This window comes from Oxyura jamaicensis, chromosome Z (genome assembly GCF_011077185.1).
Source record: "Oxyura jamaicensis isolate SHBP4307 breed ruddy duck chromosome Z, BPBGC_Ojam_1.0, whole genome shotgun sequence".
NCBI classification, from domain to species: Eukaryota; Metazoa; Chordata; class Aves; order Anseriformes; family Anatidae; genus Oxyura; species Oxyura jamaicensis.
The window spans coordinates 41,254,304-41,268,244 of NC_048926.1; positions in this window are offsets into that span (position 1 = coordinate 41,254,304).

Consider the following 13,941-nt stretch of genomic DNA (forward strand, 5'->3'; position numbering starts at 1 on the left):
TTCCTTTCCTTTCCTTTCCTTTCCTTTCCTTTCCTTTCCTTTCCTTTTTTTTCTTTTCCTTTTTTCCATTTTTTTCCTATTTGAATACACAATGGTTTATCACAAATTGAGAAATTAAACCAGAAAGTAACAACACACTTGCCAAAAAAATAAAATATTTTTGATAATTCTTATCTACTACCACTACAGTTGGTATGCCTAATGTAACTGCTAGGCTCTGAATTAACTATACGAATCTTGTATTTAAGTTATTTAAATGTCTAAAAGAACTAATCACAAGGATGTTTTCTTTCTGCCTCTATGGTAGCCTCATGATCATTTCTGATATTTTAAATTATGTTGTTATTTTGCAAAGTCCTCTTGAAATCTCTCAACAGGATGTCAAGTCAAGTATCTGGCATTGGATTGTTTCTACATAGAATGCTTTTTCTACAAATGTTAGCAACCAAATCACATAACAGTGTGCAGCATTGGTCTCTACTTCTTCAATGCATACATGAAGCAGTTTTAAAAGACTTATTACTTGTTTACTTGTCCTTTCTTTCAATCAGGGCAAGCAATTGTGAATGAGAACTTAAAAGTGTAAATTTATGCTATTCTTTATTTAGATGAACCCGAGTATATTAAAACTTCCCTAAAAAAGAGAAAAATATTTATGTTTGTATTTGGAGAGCTGACATGCCTATTTAGCTAAACAATTTTTTTTTTTTTCATAAAGAAAACAAATAAGCCCCAAACTCTGTCCTTAGAGAATATTTCGGTAGGTCACAACTAATGGAAAATGCAGTTTAAAATACTTCATACAATCTTAAAATATCTGGAGTTGTTGGTTAATACAGGAAAAAAAAATACTGCTTTGCATTATTTAAAACTTATGGCTTATTTTACAGAAAATAAATTGCACTAATACTTCCTAATCAGGAAACAAAAAAATATCCTGCTGTATCAGTGCTGTGGGAATGCAGACGATGACACTACCTTGTATCATAACACTCAAAACTTAACACAATGAAGTCAGTGCACTTAGGGTTATATTGTCAGCATTTTATCCTACTGTAATTGTTGGACCTCCCTCTATTTGTCCCATGTCTTCTTGTAGAATTCTACATTTGAGTCTTGGTCTCAAAAATACTATATTTTCAGTTAGACACTAAAGTAAAAGATAGCAAGAAATGGAAAATTGTTATGTACTGATAAACAGATCCCTCTTTTGCTCACAACACATTTCTATCACTATGAGTTCATACAATAGTACTATGATAAAAAGAAATGTACAAGAATACACTTTTACTACTTGTTAAAGCAGAATCAAATGATACTTTGAATACGTTTTGTTGACTTCATTATATCAATGAGCTCTGTGTATAGCCATGCAAACTAACATTCATTTCCTTAAATAAGATGTGTGCATTGTTTTTACTGTTTAGACTAAGAATGTCATTCTGACTCTCGCATAGCAAGGCTGCTTGTGCCATGTTATTTGCTTATTGTCTGAAGTGTGGTAAGGCTGCCCATCATGCAAAACAAAGCTGTCCTGTCCAACTGTAACTTCTTCACTGAAAGTACACCATCACCTTAAATTTCTCTTAAATTTCTCTTCCGCCCCGCTGCCCCTATTTTTCTGGAGCTTGATGAGGTCATATGTAGAGAGGAAAAACATTTGCTGCTGGTTCCCTGTTCTTGATGGAAGATCACAGGACCTTTAATCCTACTGTTCTGCAACGGACAGATGAGGGTCAGGCCAGTATGTTTAACATGCTCTGGTTCCCTTCTGTGTCCTCTGCTTCCCTAATGCATAATAGGAGGAAACATAACCAGGGCATTTTTGTCCTCTACAGAAGGAAAAGGAAAAGGAGGCAGTGGCATTGTCTTTTTATTTATTTATTTTTATTATTATTATTTTGGCCACCTCTCACCTTGACAAATAGCCAGCTAGAAAGATAATATGATACCTCTGATGAATAACTGAATGGAAATAGGTAGAATGATCTTTAGAACTATGTCTGTTATACATGATTTATTTCAATGCTGCTGATTTTTGGCTGAACAAATTCTTGTTGACCATCTTTTTAGCAGTAAGCAGATCTCAGGGTGCTCATACTTCTGCAGTTCCTATGAAAACCTCTGTTGTGTGAGTGTCAAGCAGAGAGTCAGACAAAACAGTATAGTTTGTTGTTGTTTTCTACTTTGCTTCAAAAATAAAAGGCAGGTTGTTTCTACATGTCAGGATGGAAGTTTCTGAGTGCTCTCATTCCAAAACTCAGAGCTTTATTGGTATCTGGTTTAGGTATAAAAAACATGTGTGTGCATGGAATAAAAATTGAAGAAATGAAAGATGATACTAATTTATTTTTTATCTAAACTTCCCCAAGTTTTATTTCAATTCTTTCTTTATTTTTGATATCACTTTATAATGTAAGAAATTGTGCATTGGAGAAAAAATAATTAATTACTCTTTTTTTCTTTCATTGAAGAAATTCAATTAAAATTTAATTTCATTCTAATTTTTTCACATGTTATTTTTAAGACAACTTGAAATAAAAGTTTATCTAACATTTCACTGTATTTGTAACTACAGTTTCCTAAAGATGTATTTCATAACCTTGTCTACATTGCTAAACAAGATTTGAAACAGAGAATAGTTTGCTTTATACAACATAACATTGCCACACCCCTCGCCCCAAAAAACTGTGTGCAGCTCCTTTTTAAGGGATTAAAATAATTATTATAGTAACTAAAAAAAATGCTAAGTACAGGATTTGAATTCTTACAAATGCTGATTGGATCTCTAATGAGCTAATGTGCATGTTTGAAAATTGGCTATTTCTGAGAAAAGTAATTAGCAAAAAATATGTAGCTGTACGTATATTAGCTAAGTTCCGAACAACGCTAAGAGGATCAGTGCTGCCACTGGGGATATCTGCTGTGTGATAATATCACTATGTTGCTCTTTGTTTACTTAGAAGTGCAGAGTCTGACTGGTAAAGCAGGTGGATTTCATTGACAAGTGGTTGTTATCTAGCTCCTAGAGGGCTTGTTCCCAGCCTGTTGGAAAACAATTGTGCCATGTGGGCAAAATATGATTAGAGCTCTGCTCAGTGGAGTGCCAGGTTGGAATATCAGTAATGGAGGTCAAGTCTAAGATTCATTTACTGAACTGTGAAGGAGAGCTCGCCTGATTTCTGCTCTACCCTGTATTATATATGGGTGAGTTGCTTAAGTTAAATTACTAAATGATTCAAATAATCACCACTTCCTTCTAATCAAACAAATAATATTTGAAGAAATATCCTTATCACAAAACAACAATTGGTTCCTAGCTTGATTCCTCTGAAAAAACTGTGGAGCGACTAAGTATGGGAATATAATATTTTATAAATAACATGCACAGGAACCTACATTTGGCCTAGATCTAACCTACATCTAGTCTACTGCTAGCCTACAACAGAATGGAATTGAACAGAATAACATCTTGAGTTGGAAGGAAACCACAAGGATCATCCAGTCCAACTCCTATTATAATCTTCCAGTTTACACATTTTACACAGGAATCACATCACTTTTCTAAAATGCAGATATTCTGGGGCTTGAACGTAGTCCTGATGCTACTGTCCACTAGGCTAATTACTAAATGTCTCATTTTTGCTCTAGTCATTCCTGTTGCAATTCTCTGCATCTTTTCTATTTCTGTTACTACCTATTGGAGGCAACCAGATGTAACAGTTTTAAGAATGAGGAAATATTGCCACTTTATATAATAGCATCATAACATTTTGACATTTTTTTTTTTCTTTACCCATTTCATAGTTCAACCTGACATTCCACTGGCTTTTCTTTTCTTTTTAAACCTTTGTAACTCATTGAGAAGGAGTTTTCATTATGCAGCCCCAAACTGTCCTTAGTCATAAGACTGGCTACATTTACTAACTACTACTATTTAGCGGCTCAGGACTTATTTTTCTCCTTTCAGCATGTGCTGCCTTGTGAGCTTCTGTATCTACTATTGTATTGAATAAACACATATGTCCAACCTAATAGAAAAAAAAAAAAAAAAAAAAAAGGCAGAAAGTGTCTCCTTCAAGTTAGGCAGATGCCTTAGGCAAGTGTTTTGGGAACAATTGTTAATCATGTGAATGAGGAAAAATAAAAGTGTGCCTAGATAAAAATGCTCATGATTTGTTGTTCACTGTTTTACTATTTACTCCATTGAGGGGGTAGGAAAAAATATCATAAGCATTAAACAACCAGCAAAATATCACATATAACAATTAGTCATATCAGCATTCAATTGAATCATTTAATAAACTAGAAATTATTCATCCAAACTAAGTAACAAATATAAATATGTATTCCAGTAGGCAAAACAAGCACCTATTTGCAAGTTATTCATTAATTGGAGTTTTTCTAAAATTACAAAAATACTTCTGAAATAGATTGACAAGTTCTAATTTTACCTTCTTTCTTGTATGCTTCTTGTTTCTCTCATTTAAAGTTTTAGTCTCACATTTAAGCATCAGGATAACACATGTAAATTTATATCCAGATGTTCCCAAAGAATGCACTAATTCCCTAAACCTCTGTTTTTCAAATCAGTATAACTGTCAGTGCTTATAACCTCTAGAAATCAAGCCTTACATGAATCACATGAACATGACCAAAAAACTGAGCCTTTTTTAACTTCATAAGGTTAATGATGGAATAATTGTGTCTGAATCTAGGGAGAAAATAGGTTAGTGTAAAACACATGCTAAATAAAAGTGTAGTTCAACACATTTCACTAATAGAATTATTCCAAAAAACTTTTCTTTAAAAAGGTTGAGGAAGGTGGACACACAGACCACAACAGATGGATCAGTCTATGTAAACAGCAAATTACAAGACTATTTATAAGACAAGTTATAAGACAATATTTCCTTTTCTATTTTAGTTATAGGAGAATGCAACCTCAGACATGAAATGAGCATGCAAACTAGCATAGCGAATCACAACTAAAGTGTGGCAAATCTGAAAACTAAATGTAAAACCAAAAAGAATCATCACAAGTATCAAATGTTAGATATCTTCCTGGAATGCATAAGAGAATGTTAAGTTCTGTCCAGGTAGAAGTGGTTTGTATAATGGGGTTAATATGAGACAACAAGTAATTCTGAAGCCAGTGTATGTATTGTAGCACATTCAGAGCAAGGGACTCAAAGGCCAAGTTAAAGTTCTATAAAAGCAGTAAGAGACAGTCAGGGAAGTCTGTGCAATGAAGTCAGTTGAGAGGACTTGAAAAGGCACAACATATGAAAAGAATTAAACAACAAAACCAACAAACACAAACAAGACCTACCAAGCAGTGAAATCAAAGGCTGGTTTTTATGTGCAAAAATATATAGAATTAAGTGAGAAAGAAATAGAAGCTGGAGGCAAAAAATGTAAGAAATAAGGATGCCAGGTAAGGAAAAAGACTAAGTTATCTATATTTGGATTTGAGAGTCAAGACAAAGAAAATAACTTTTGCTAAGATAATATGTTCAAAATAATGTAGATAGACATTCTAAATATTTGAGGGAAAGTTTCATAGGGACAGAAACAGAAATATAGAGTAACTATAATCTTCTATTTATACAGTAACCTGCATTACAATTGCTTTTTTTTTTTTTTTTTTTTTTTTTTTTTCCAAATCAGTGTGCCTGTGTACGTGCATACAAGCATGTGACTGCACAAATCGCTTAAATGCAGAAAGCAGCGGAGCGGAACAGAGCAGCTGTTTAGAACTGCACAGCAACAAGACATGACACTTTAGGACAGGAAGTAAAGGAGAACACAGCATCCAACTGAAGCTGCAGAAGGGATTTTATGTCAACAGAATGCAATTACCAAAACTGGAGTATTTCCAGGACAATAGAACTAGCATAAGGGGATAATCATTATTGCCTGAAATTGAATATAATAAAGGAATTAGTTAGACAGAGATAACTTGTTCGGAAAAGGGAACAAGATGAGATGGCAAAAGAAATTGGAAAGGGTTGTAAAAGGCATGATCTCCTAACAATGAGAGATTGCAGATATAAACTAGGTCATACTGAATAAAGGATATGAATCAAGCAGTTCTATGGACGTTGAAATTATTTGATCTTTTATACTATAAAGAAGGGTAAGAATTACGGCCCAACCTTTCTCTCCTCACTCATTCCATGAACTATGGATGTATGAGAGAGAAAAACAGCATCTGGCTAATAAAAAAGATCTGATTCTTGCCATAGCCATGAGTAATGCATGGATATGTGATAGTAGACTCAGAGGCAGGATCTCTGCAAAACAACCACAAGCTGTTAAAGTTTGTCATTAGATCTTTAGACAACCCCTGCTAACATCTTGAATTTTTCTGTGTGAATTTCAGGACAAGAAAACACTGGGAAAACAAAAGTTTAAGATTTAGAAGTTTACAAGATTAAATGATTGTCTACTGCTTATCTTTTCAACAAATAAACTAGAGCTATAAAAACTGTTAAAGTGACAAAAAATGAAATGTACAGTTTCTTCATGTATCTCATAAATTTTTTTCAACCACTTTGTCAATTGAGAAAATAGAGGCCCAATTTTTCAGCTGCTCTAACTGTTCATAGTATCTCCACTGTTAATTTAATTCAATTGAGGGTCCAGATGGGGCATTTAACTATGTGCTTCATTCTGCCTGTGCAGGCAGCATTGTAAATGCACCTTTCAATGGAGTGTGTGATTAGAAAGGATTGATAATACATGCATGGTGTTACCCTACAATACTAGAGAATAAATGTCATAAGATTTGCTGAAGTTGATGAGCTGTGATCTTTCAGAGTCATAATAGAAATCACCCTTTCCTGAGATGTTTTGTGTTATTTTGCTTTATGTTTTAATTCTTTGAAATCTTAAGTAACTTTTATGAAAGTGATCATCAGAAGAGAAAAAGAGAGAGAGAGAGAGAGAGGAAGAAAATCAACACAGAGGACTCTCCATGATGTATTTGACTTAATTAAACATAAATCAGCTTGAGCTCACACAATGTGGTCATGCTTAACATATCTGAAAGAACTGTTTGAGTAAGTATCTGAAAGGCTTGACAGAGTGAAAGCTACAGGCATACTTTACCTGGATTTTAGTGAAAGCTCTTGATACAGTGCCATACAGGAATCTAATCCACCAGCTAATCATTAAATTTATTATGAGGTGAGCTACTTGACTGGATTAAGCCCTGGTGTGTGAGTTGATTTGGTTTAGGGTACAAAGACTAGTGGAATTTAGCAAAGAAACAGGATCACATGGAGGTGGCACTCCTCTTTCCTTGACCCTGTTATGGAGATTAAGAGAGTGAAGAACATAAAATTAAGACTGAATTTCACCTTTATGCTGGCATGCCATGCTTCTTTCATGGAGGCATAAAAATATTTTCTTGAAATCAAAATTAATGAATTAGTCTTGATGTTTCACAACCCATATATTTGTTGTTTTCGGTAACAAAATTTCCTTGAAAACAGCATATTTATATTGAAAAAGCTGGTACTTCACCACAAATAAACAACAACAACAACAAAAAACAAAATGTGAATAAAAATATATTTACTAAATACTTTTTTTTTTTTTTATTGTGATTGTTCTATTTTATTTTTCTGTTACAGTTATACACTTTTCCCAGTGGATCTCTCACAGATCAGGTTTAGCAGGCATAGCTATTGTAGGTGTTATATGTGAGTTTTATACATCTGCAGAAAAGCATACATGAAGTTAAATGTACTTCCAAAAGTATGTTTCTATTCTTGGAGTGTTTATGGCTTCATTGAACTAGTGGATATTCAAGGCAGGACTTAGTTGTTTTGCAAGTTAATGCAGTCCTTCAAGCTTACTGCTGTGAAGGTGTTAATGGAGATTCATATTGCATTATGCTGCTCTTCATCTTAATTTTAGATGTTTCCAGAGATCACCATATTTCAGTAGGATCTTCATCACTTTCATGTCAATATATTTTCCCTCTCTTAATTATATATGGAAATATAAATGGCAAGCCTATATGTAATCAGCATGAATTTCTGTAGATTTTCCTATGATTGAGTGAACTGTTTCCACTGTCCTTGCTTGTTGGCTAGCTGGTAATGATGTTGTACTGCACTACTCCTGTGAAGGCTATACTACTGCTCAGTCCAGACTTTATTTTGAAAAGACACACGATTTTCATTTTCTGCCTGTATAAATCACATCAACAGTTAGCGAGGCGATAATGGTCTCCACCAGGCACGGTGCGCTCTCCAGGAAGTCGGTACACACCCAGACCGACTACCCGTTAAAAAGTGCAGCGGTTCAGGCCACTGGATGCAGGGAGTGTCTGAGCCTGTTGCTGCCATCGGCGAGAGGTAGAGAAACTGTGTGTGTGAGGTGTGAGCAGGTGGATGACCTGGTCCGCATGGTGGCGGAGCTCAAGGAGGAGGTGGAGAGGTTGAGGGATATCAGGGAGTGTGAGCGGGAGATCGACTGGTGGAGCGACTCCCTGCAGGGCCCTCCAGGAGAGGTACCCTCCAGGAGAGGGCCCCTCAAGGAGAGGTACCGGGGTGAGACACCCCAAATGGGGGTGGACCCCCTGCCCTGTCGTCGTCAGGCAGAGGGAGGGGATCTGGGAGTTGAGGAGGAATGGAAAAAGGTCTCTGCTCAACATCGCAGGGGATGCCCTCCCCTTCCAGCCCCACCTTCCCAGGTGCCCTTATGCAACAGGTTTGAGGCCCTGGAGATTGAGAGACCGGTGGGTGAGGAAGAGGTAGCAAGTGTACCCAGGAGGATGACTAGGGTGAGGAGGTCGACTCCACGCCTCAGGACTGCCTCCACCAAGAAAGACAGAAGGGTGATTGTTGTGGGAGACTCTCTCCTCAGGGGAACAGAGGGCCCTATTTGTCAGCCTGACCCTACCTGTAGGGAAGTCTGCTGCCTCCCTGGGGCCAGGGTCAGGGACGTTGCCAGGAAGCTTCCCAACCTGGTTCGCCCCTCTGACTATTATCCTCTTTTGATAGTCCAGGCAGGTAGTGATGACATTGAAGAGAGAAGCCTGAGGGCTATTAAACGAGACTTTAGGGGACTGGGACGGTTAGTGGATGGAGCGGGAGTGCAGGTGGTGTTTACGTCCATCCCTACGGTGGCAGGGAGGGGTACAGAGAGGACATGAAAAGCCCACCTGTTAAACACGTGGCTCAGGGGCTGGTGCCAAGACAGAAATCTTGGGTTTTTCGACCATGGGGCACTTTACTCGACACGCGGCCTGATGGCCGCAGACGGGTCCCTATCTTTTAGGGGAAAACGGATCCCGGGCCAGGAGCTGGCAGGGCTCATTGAGAGGGCTTTAAACTAGGTAAGAAGGGGGATGGGGCTGAAGCAAGGTTTGTTGGAGCTGTGCCAGGGGGAACAATATCAAGGCTGGGGGATAAGGCAATGGCCCAGCTGAAGTGCATCTACACCAATGCACGCAGCATGGGTAACAAACAGGAGGAGCTGGAAGCCATCGTGCAGCAGGCAGGCTACGACTTGGTTGCCATCACGGAGACGTGGTGGGACCACTCTCATGACTGGAGTGCTGCAATGACTGGCTATAAACTCTTCAGAAGGGACAGGCAGCACAGAAGGGGTGGTGGAGTGGCTCTCTATATGAGAGAGTGTTTCGATGTTGTAGAACTCGAGGCTGGGCATGACAAGGTCGAGTCCCTTTGGGTTAGGATCGGCGGGGCCAACAAGGCTAGCGTCCTGGTCGGGGTCTGTTACAGACCGCCGAACCAGGACGAGGAGACAGATGAGGAGTTCTACAGGCAGCTGACAGAAGTTGCGAAATCGTCAGCGCTGGTTCTCGTGGGGGACTTCAACTTCCCTGACATATCCTGGAAGCACAACAGAGCCCAGAGAAAGCAGTCTAGGAGGTTTCTGGAGAGCGTGGAAGATAGCTTCCTGACACAGCTGGTTAGAGAGCCTACCAGGGGTGGTGCCCCGCTAGACCTTCTCTTCCCAAACAGAGAAGAACTGGTGGAGGATGTGATTGTCGGGAGCTGTCTTGGGCAGAGTGACCATGAAATGGTAGAGTTCTCTATTCTTGGCAAGGCCAGGAAGGGGACCAGTAAAACCACTGTATTGGACTTTCGGAGGGTTGACTTTGTGCTGCTGAGGACACTGGTTGGTAGAGTCCCTTGGGAAGCGGTTCTGAAGGGCAGAGGAGTCCAGGAAGGCTGGGCGCTCTTCAAGAGGGAAATCTTAATGGCGCAGGAACGGTCTGTCCCCACGTGCCCAAAGACGAGCTGGCGGGGAAGAAGACCAGCCTGGCTGAACAGAGAATTGTGGCTTGATCTTAGAAGAAAAAAGAGGGTTTATAATCTTTGGAAAAGTGGGCAAGCCACTAGGGAGGACTATAAGGATATCACGAGGCTGTGCAGGGAAAAAATTAGAAAAGCCAAAGCTCATCTGGAGCTCAATCTGGCTACTGCTGTTAAAGATAACAAAAAAATGTTTTTATAAATACATCAACTCAAAAAGGAGGACTAAGGAGAATCTCCATCCTTTACTGGCTGCGGGGGGAAACTTAGTAATCAGAGATGAGGAAAAGGTGCAGGTGCTTAATGCCTTCTTCGCCTCAGTCTTTAACGGCAATTCCGATTGTTCTCTGGATGCCCAGTACCCTGAGCTGGTGGAAGGGGATGGGGAGAGAGATGTGGCCCTCACTATCCATGAAGAAATGGTTGGTGACCTGGTACGGCACTTGGATGTGCACAAGTCGATGGGGCCAGATGGGATCCACCCAAGGGTACTGAAAGAACTGGCAGAGGTGCTGGCCAAGCCGCTTTCCATCATTTATCAACAGTCCTGGCTATCGGGGGAGGTCCCAGTTGACTGGCGGCTAGCAAATGTGACGCCCATCTACAAGAAGGGCCGGAGGACTGACCCGGGAAACTACAGGCCTGTCAGTTTGACCTCAGTGCCAGGGAAGCTCATGGAGCAGATTATCTTGGGTGTCATCACGCAGCACTTGCAGGGAAAGCAGGCGATCAGGCCCAGTCAGCATGGGTTTATGAAGGGCAGGTCCTGCTTGACGAACCTGATCTCCTTCTATGACAAAGTGTCGCGCTGGGTGGATGAGGGAAAGGCTGTGGATGTGGTCTACCTTGACTTCAGCAAGGCTTTTGACACCGTTTCCCACAGCATTCTCCTCAGGAAACTGGCTGCTCATGGCTTGGACTGGCGCACGCTTCATTGGGTTAGAAACTGGCTGGATAGCCGGGCCCAAAGAGTCGTGGTAAATGGAGTCAAATCCAGTTGGAGGCTGGTCACTAGTGGCGTTCCCCAGGGCTCGGTGCTGGGGCCGGTCCTCTTCAATATCTTCATTGATGATCTGGATGAGGGCATTGAGTGCACCCTCAGTAAGTTTGCAGATGACACCAAGTTAGGTACGTGTGTCGATCTGCTCGAGGGTAGGAAGGCTCTGCAGGAGGATCTGGAGAGGCTGGACCAATGGGCTGAGGTCAACTGCATGAAGTTCAACAAGGCCAAGTGCTGGGTCCTGCACCTGGGGCGCAATAACCCCAAGCAGAGCTACAGGCTGGGAGATGAGTGGTTGGAGAGCTGCCAGGCAGAGAAGGACATGGGAGTGATGGTTGATAGTCGGCTGAATATGAGCCAGCAGTGTGCTCAGGTGGCCAAGAAGGCCAACAGCCTCCTGGCCTGTATAAGAAACAGTGTGGCCAGCAGGGCCAGGGAGGTGATCGTCCCCCTGTACTCGGCTCTGGTGAGGCCGCACCTTGAGTACTGCATTCAGTTTTGGGCCCCTTGCTACAAGAAGGACATGGAGGTGCTTGAGCGAGTCCAGACAAGGGCTACGAAGCTGGTGAGGGGTCTGGAGAACAAGTCTTACGAGGAGCGGCTGAGGGAGCTGGGCTTGTTCAGCCTGGAGAAAAGGAGGCTCAGGGGTGACCTTATCGCTCTCTACAGGTACCTCAAGGGAGGCTGTAGCGAGGTGGGGGTTGGTCTGTTCTCCCACGTGCCTGGTGACAGGACGAGGAGGAATGGGTTTAAGTTGCACCAGGGGAGTTTTAGGTTGGATGTTAGGAAGAACGTCTTTACCGAAAGGGTTGTTAGACACTGGAACGGGCTGTCCAGGGAAGTGGTGGAGTCACCATCCCTGGAGGTCTTTAAAAGACATTTAGATGTAGAGCTTAGGGATATGGTTTAGTGGGGACTGTTAGTGTTAGGTCAGAGGTTGGACTTGATGATCTTGAGGTCTCTTCCAACCTAGAAAATTCTGTAATTCTGTAACACCTGGCAAAAAAACAAAGGAACATGAAAGTGGTTAAATTTTTTTTTTTTTGTTTCATGCATTCATGGAACCTTCCACAATCCTTTGGGTTCAGATTCTGCCCAGTTTGCCTAACCAAAATAGAGCTCATTCATCAGTCTGTGATCATTATTCATTTCCAGTGACCTTCAGTAATTAATTGTGTCATGTAATGTCAGCTCCCGGAGTAATGATAAAAAGAGGTTTCAAAAGTGGTTAATTCTTTAAATTGTCAGTGCAGTGTTTCTTTTTATATGAAGGAAAGACAATATGGAAACTGATTTAAGTATGCTACATACTCTCTGTCCTTTCTTTTTTAACCACAGTTTAAAAAAAAAAAAAAAAAAAAAAAAAAAGAAAGATTTGTTAAATCACAGGCTAGTCAGTCTAGATCATGAAGCAGATCCTCCTGGAAGCTATGCTAAAGCAGATGGGAAACAAAGAGATTACTGGTGACAGGCAACATGACTTCATCATGCAAGATTGTGCCTGACAAACTTGGTGGCATTCTGCAATGGGGTTACAGCATTGTTGGATAAGGGATGAGCAACTGATGTTACCTACCTGGACTTGTGCAAAGCATTTGTCATGGCCCCTCATAAAATCCTTGTCTCTAAAATGGGGAGAAATTGATTTGACAAAAGGACCATAGAGTGTATAAAGAATTGATTGGATAATCACATTCAAAGATCTCTTCGACAATGTCGAAGTGACAATGACAAGAAGTGTTCCTCAAGGGTCAGTACTGGGACTGGAACTGTTTAACATCTTTTTCAGTGACATGGACAGTGGGATTGAGTGCACTCTCAGCAAGTATGTCAATGACACCTAGCTGTGTGATGTGGTTGACATGCCACTGAAGGGAAGGGATGCCATCCAGAGGGAGATGGACAGGCTTGAGATGTGGGCCTGTGTGAACTGCACGATGGTCAACAAAGCCAAATACAAGGTCCAAGCACTAATATAGGCCTGAGGAGAAGGACTTAGTGATGGTTTTTCATGAGAAGCTCAACATGAGCCAGCAATGTGTTCTTGTAGCCCATAAGGCCAACTGTATCCTGGACTGCATCAAAAGAAGCATGGCCAGCAGGTCAATGGATGTGATTCTCCCCCTCTGCTCTGCTCTCATGAGGTACCACCTGGAGCACTGTGTTCAACTTTGTGGCCCCCAGAACAAGAAGGGCATGGACATAGTAGAATGATTCCAGAGGAGAGCCACAGAGGTGATCAAGGGGCTGGAACACCTCTCCTATGAAAAGAAGCTGAGGGAGTAGGGGTTGTTCAGTGTAGAGAAGAGAAGGCTTTGGGGAGACCTTACAGCATCCTTCCAATACCTAAAGGGGGCCTACAGGAAAGCTGGGGAGGGACTCTTAGCCACAGAGTGTTGTGATATGACAAGGGGCAATAGTTGTACACTGTTAGGGTCGATTTAGATAAGACATTAGGAAGAATTTCTTCACTGTGATGGTGGTCAGGTACAGCAACAGGCTGCCCAGAGAAGCTGTGGATGACGCCCCATAGAGTTAGAAGTCCTCAAAGCAAGGATGAAAGGGGTCTAGTGGGAGGTGTCCCTGCCCATGTCAGGAGGGTTGGAACCAGATGATCTTTCATGTCCCTTCCAACCCAAACCA